The sequence below is a fragment of the Myotis nattereri genome, assembly GCF_964212035.1.
Source record: "Myotis nattereri genome assembly, chromosome: 9".
Lineage (NCBI taxonomy): Eukaryota > Metazoa > Chordata > Mammalia > Chiroptera > Vespertilionidae > Myotis > Myotis nattereri.
In genome coordinates this window covers 1,823,879-1,829,878 of record NC_138084.1, presented here as the reverse complement: position 1 = coordinate 1,829,878, position 6,000 = coordinate 1,823,879, and positions in this window count along the sequence as shown.

Genomic DNA, 6,000 nt, shown 5'->3' with positions numbered 1-6,000 from the left:
CGTTGGAGGGGAGCAGGGGTGTCCGGGACGAGCCAGGTTGGTGCCTCCCCCTGGGGCAGAGTCCCCACCCCCGCCCCACCCAGCCTGTCCTCTTGCTGTCCGGCCGCGAGGCTTGCAGAATGGGCGGCCTGGTTGGCATAAAGGTGGGGTAAGCAAGCGTGCACGAGGGCTCCGGGCAAAGAGCTGAGCCAGGAGGACGGCGATCCCCCCGGCTGCCGGGAGGAGCTTTAAGCCTCCGCAGGGACCCTCCTCCCGGCCTCTACAGCGTCTTCTGTTCGGGCACCTTCTCCGGGGAGCAGCCGCCGCCCCGGCTCTGTGCTCAGAAGTTGGATTCCTCCGACATGTTGTCAGTCACCGTCCTCCTGCCTCAGGGCTTTTCCCCAGGTCGTGCCCGACCTCGCCTGGTAAACGCATCCACCCGGCTTGTTAAGAAAGTGTTATTGGGAGACTCTTACTTGTGCTCGAGGCATTTTAATAACCGACGAGCAGGCACGTCTTTTCCAGTTGGTAGATATGCACGTTCACACGCACGTGGGTGACGTGGCGAGGTGCCCGCAGCAGCTGCGTGGACACGGCTCTGCCACGCTTGCTCCTTGGACTTCGGCAGATCTGCTCACTTGCATTTTCACTCCTCGTTGTGTCGGTGGTTTTGTTTCTTTCCTGTTCCTGTAACGTGTTTCTACACGCCACCATCTCCACCGTTTCCTGTTGACAATGTCCGCTGCTTCTCCTCGGGAACGCTGTGTCAATAGCAACTCTGAAACTTTAACGTAAGCCTTCAGTTAAACGCAGAAACAAACAAACAAAAAACAGGAAGAAAAAAAAAAAAGTGTGTGCCTTGGGCGTTCTGAGCCTGCCCTGCATAAACTCGTGCTGTGTGTTCCGGAAGGGTAGGCGTGTCTTCGATGTACCCACGTGGCCGGCCCAGCGGCCACAGTGCCTTCTTTACAGCGATGCGCGGCGCCAAGTGGAGAGCCATGCGAGACGGACGTGTCAGGAGACGTGGCCGCGGCTCCGGAGCCTTGCCCGGCCCCAGGCTGTGGGCCACACAGTCACCTGCGTTAAAAAATAAAAAGAACGTTGACACCAGATCGCGTTATCAAGTAGTTTTCCATTAAAGGTGTCGCTCCTAGACCGCGCTCAGCATGTCCCTTCCGTGAAAATGCAGAGCGTGTTTGGGGATTTCCACGGAAGAGAGAGCTCCGTGAGCCTGCAGACCGGCTTTCCGGCCTCGCTTCCCGGGGCTGTGGCGCCCCCCAGTGGTCATGGTGGCAATGCCGATTGAGGTCGGCAGTGCTGATCCTTTTACATTTTGTTAAAAATAAAACGTTCGTTTTTAGTGATTGAGGCCACTCATCCCAGAACGACTTCCATTTTTCATAAGTTAAAGGAGTGGCCATACGTAGTCTGTCTCTCCCTGTGAGAAAAAAAGCGATGTAAGCCCGGCCGGTGTGGCTCAGTGGTGGAGCGTTGACCTATAAGCCAGGAGGTCACGTTCAATTCCTGGTCAGGGCACAGGCCCAGTTGCGGGCTCCATCCCCAGTGTGGGGCGTGCAGGAGGCAGCCGATCCATGATTCTCTCTCGTCATTGGTGTCACATCCGTCTCTCTCTCTCTCTCTCTCCTGACCTCTCCCTTCCTGTCTCTGAAATCAATAAAAAAATATATTTTTGAGGATCTCTCAAGATAACGCAAACGTTGATCAAAAGGTGTATAAATTCATCCACTGTAACATCTGGAGGCGAATCAGACCTGCCACACATTGTATTTCTAAGAACCGGGCAGCCCCTCCTCCCCCTTCACCTCGGGCCCAGGACAAAGGCCGGGCGAGTGAATGATGAGGCGGGAGCTGCCAGGGAGTCTGGACAGGCGTCTCGCGCCTCCGAGTTCCCACAAAGCCCAGGGCAGGGGCACAGCAGCCGGGAGCCGCCGTCTGGGCAGCTAAAAATAGGCCCGTTTCCGAGCGCGAGTTTATGAATGTGCCCACCCGGGCCTGGCAGAGACAGGCCTGGGGAGCCCGCAGCCTCCCATCCCGCCGGCTCGCGGGGAAGCCCAGCCCCGCCCGCCCCAGCTCCCGGCCTGCTTGTCACAGTGGCCGCCAGGAGGACCAGGTGGGGGCGGGGAGGCCATAGGCAGGCAGCGCCGGGTCCAGCGTGCAGCAGCCTCCGCAGCGGCTACCTCAGACCACATCTGCCGAGACCCCGGCCTCCTCGGCCCCACCGCTCGGACCCTCACCCACCCACCCCAGCTTCTCCCTCTTTGCTCACCTTGTCCCAGCCATGTCCCACCTCAGGGCCTCTCCCCGCCGGTGCCTCCTGCTCCCTGGAATGTTCTCCCCTTTGTCTGCATGGCTTCCTGGACCCCCAGACTCCAGCACCCCGCTCTCTGTCGGTGGCACTTACCGGTCCCTCCCATTGGCGGGTCCATCTGCTTTCCGAGGAGCCCCTATCTCCGAAGAGAACCCCCCCCCCAAGACAGGGGCTCTGCCCGCCCCATGCCCCGCTGTTTCCCGGGCACAGGCACCGCGGGCAGAGGCAGCCGCTCCTCCCTGACCCAGACCCCTCGCCTCCGACCACCTCGTCCTGCAGCTTCCACCCGGGGGCTCCTCCTGGGCACTGCCCACCCTGGGGGATCCCCGCTCCTGTCCCCTCCCCGCCAGTGCGCCTCGCCCAGGCCAGTGGCCCTGTCGGCTGCAGCGCCGTCTCACACACAAAGGTCATGGGTTTGACCCCCGGTGGGCCACCGATGGGTGTGCATCTCACATCAATGTTCCTCCTTCTCTCTAAAAAGCATGTCCTGGCGGGGATTCCCAAATAATAAGGAAATATACCGGCGCCTCCTTCGTCTAGAGGGGCCGCCTCAGGGCCCGCCCAGCTGAGTGGCTGGAGCAGAACCGGGCGCCCAGGGGGAGGGTGGCAGCTTCCAGGAGCGGGGTTCCCGGTGGGGCCAGAGGCGCTTCCCAGCCCCGCCCCGGCAGCCGTGTCCTGGGCAGATGCCCGGCTCCACCGTCCACCCTCTCCCTCGAGGGCACAGCCCCGTGGACGCTCAGGGGCGCTGGGAGGACGGGGGCGCGCACACGGGGTGCTGGGGTCCCCCCAGAGCTGGGTGTCCAGGTAACGCAGCTTCTGGAACCAGGCGCCCCCTCTGCCATCCGTCTACGTGGGCAGCGGTGGCCCCGGGTGGGCCAGGCCTTCGCCCTCCCCGTGGGTGCCCACATGGCCTCTGCCAGGGCTCCGAGGGGACAGAACACGGGGCGCCCCAGGGCTTCACGCCGCCTCGGCCCCCCGCAGCCCACCCACCACTCAGGCCACGCCAGGGCCGCCTCCCGGGGGACCCCGTGCCACTCCCGCAGTCACCACCCGAGGGCGCAGCTGCGCCCTGTTCCAATAGCCCAGCGCGCAGGCTGGAGCGTGCAGCCCGACATGTGCCCAAAATGGACCAATCAAAACTGACAACGGCCACTGGTCACGTGCACCAAATAGACCAATCATAAATGGTACTGGCGCCCGCTGGTCATGTGCCCTGCGTGGGCCAATCAGGACGGGAAAAGGAATGCCGGTCCATGATTGGCCCAGAGGGAGTAGCTTTTGGCCAATCGCTGAGGCCAGGAGGCGGGACATAAGCCAGCGCATCTGGAACTGTGGCTCTCGTGGTGCGGGTTTCACAGGGACCCCTGGGGAGTGGGGGACAGGAGAGCTGCGCCCCACACCCCGCCTCCGCTCGGAGCTGTGGTCCCATCTTGGACCCGCCGCACAGGCCACGGGAAGTGGGGTTCATGAGTCCCGGTTCCCCCCAACACCTGTCCCCATGCCCATTGCACGTGGTCCTGGCAGGGGCAGGGCTTCCTGGGCCGGAGGACCCGCTGCTTCCCTAGACCCCCGTAGTGGGGCCTGGGCAGCGAGCACCCCGCTTTCCCATTGGGGTGCACGTGGGAGGTCACTGCCGACAGTTGCGCTGTTTCAGAGCCTCACGGCCACGCTGGTTACTCCGAGCACCAGTCCCGGACCCTGCCACCGCCGGTCGGCACCTGCTGGACCTGCCGCCTCCCGCTTCCTCCCCCTGCACCTGCCGCCTCTCTGGGTTCCAGCCCTTCGGCCGTGGTGACACCCATAGAGCAGGAGCCCGTCGTGTCCTCGGCTGGGCTGTTGGCCGTGAAGGGTCATTTCCGTTTCCCTATCACGGCATCGCCTCCCGTGGGCTCTGCGGGCGGGATCTTCGGTGGGCTCTGTGCCCTCGGCCCAGCACAGCCTCGGCCTGGGGCAGACACTGGGCGGGTTCTGTGCAGCCGGGCGGGGCTTTCAGTAAGACTGCGTGGGAGAGAGTGGGGGCCAGCCCCGCCGGCGGCTCAGGGGGTGACCATTGACCTGGGAACCAGGAGGTCACCGTTCCATTCCCAGAAGGGGCACATGCCCAGGTTGGGGGTCCGATCCCCAGTGGGGGGCGTGCAGGAGGCAGCCGATCAGTGATTTTCTCTCTTCATTTATGTTTCTCTCTCCCTCTTCCTCTCTAAAGTCAATGAAAAATATATTTAAATTAAAAATAAAAATAGTGGGGTCCAGGCACAAGAAACGCGGACGTGTTGGCTACACTTAGAGCGTGTTGGCTAGAGCGACTCAGCCCCCTGGGAGCTTCTTCACTCCGACCCTGGAAGCAGGTCCCTTTATTTTATTTATATTTTATTTTATTTTATTTTATTTTTTATTTGAAGCAGGTCCCTTTATCCACTGAGCCAAACCGGTTATGGCAGAAGCAGGTCCCTTTAAATCAGGGTGGCAGCCCTGGCCGTGGGCTCAGTGGTTAGAGTCGGCCTGAGCACCGATGGGTCAAAGGTTGGATGTCTGGTCCCAGCTGGGGTACGTGCAAGAGGCAACCGATTGATGTCTCTCCCACACTGATGCTCCTCCCTCCCTCTCTCTCTCTCTCTCTCCCTCTCTCTCTCCTCTTTCCTCCTTTCCCCTCCAAAAATCAATGGGGGGAGGGGGGAATCCTCAGGTGAGGATTAACAACAAAATGTACTTAAAATGTTAAAGTTGTATTCATTGATCTTGTGTTTGGCTACAAATAACAGAAACCCCACCCAGTGACAGGCCGCTTAGACAAATGGTGCTTTATTCTTTCCATGGCACGAAGTGTAAGTTCCCGGAGGCAGGACTCTGCTCGGCACCTGCAACAGGACCTTCTCCAATCAGCACGTGGAGGAGTGGGTGGGTGACAGAGCGCGAGGTGGGGGTCCCTGGCTTGGTGTGACAGCTCAACAGTGTCCAGTCTAAGGTCCTCCAGCCTGCCCCTCGCATCTCAGCCTCACAGCAACACAGGCTGCTGCCACTCCACACCCCACACCCTCCCCCGGGCAGGAAGGAGGGGCCGTGGCGGCTGTCGGCCCCCCTTTGTCAGAGAAGCCAGAACTTTCCCGTTGCAGAAATGTCCGCAACGTCATGGGCCACGACAGTGTCTGTGAGCCACCCCTCGACGCCAGCAGCCTTGGGAAGGGGCGGGGAGCTGGGCACGGTGCTGCCAGGAGCAGAACTGGGCTGTTAGGGGCAGAGGGAGCGGGGGTCACTGGTGGGTGGGGTCACGAGTGGCCAGTGGTGTCCACACTGCGCAGTTTAGGGTGCAGAGTCCTTCAGTGTTGCACGACCCCCTAACCCTGACAGCCCGTCCCCAGTAGCTTCGCTCCCCCTTTCCCCAGTCCCAGCCCAGGCGACCCTGGCCTACTTCCTGTCTCTATGGAGGTGCTATTCTGGCCTTTCATGTAAGTAAACCCTACTCGTGGCCCTGGGGTCTGCGTTGTTCACTCGCAGAATGTTTCAAGGGCATCGTGTTGGATCGTGTATGTCAGGGCCCCATCCCTTCCAAGGCTCAGCAATGCTCCAGTGATGGGGCGCGCTGGGCTGGCTCCCCCTGCTGGCGGCCATGAGCAGTGCTGCTGCGCAGAGAGCCCAGCCCTGCTCTGGGGCCTGGGCCTCCAGTGGAACTGGGTCACAGGCACCGCCCGTTTTCC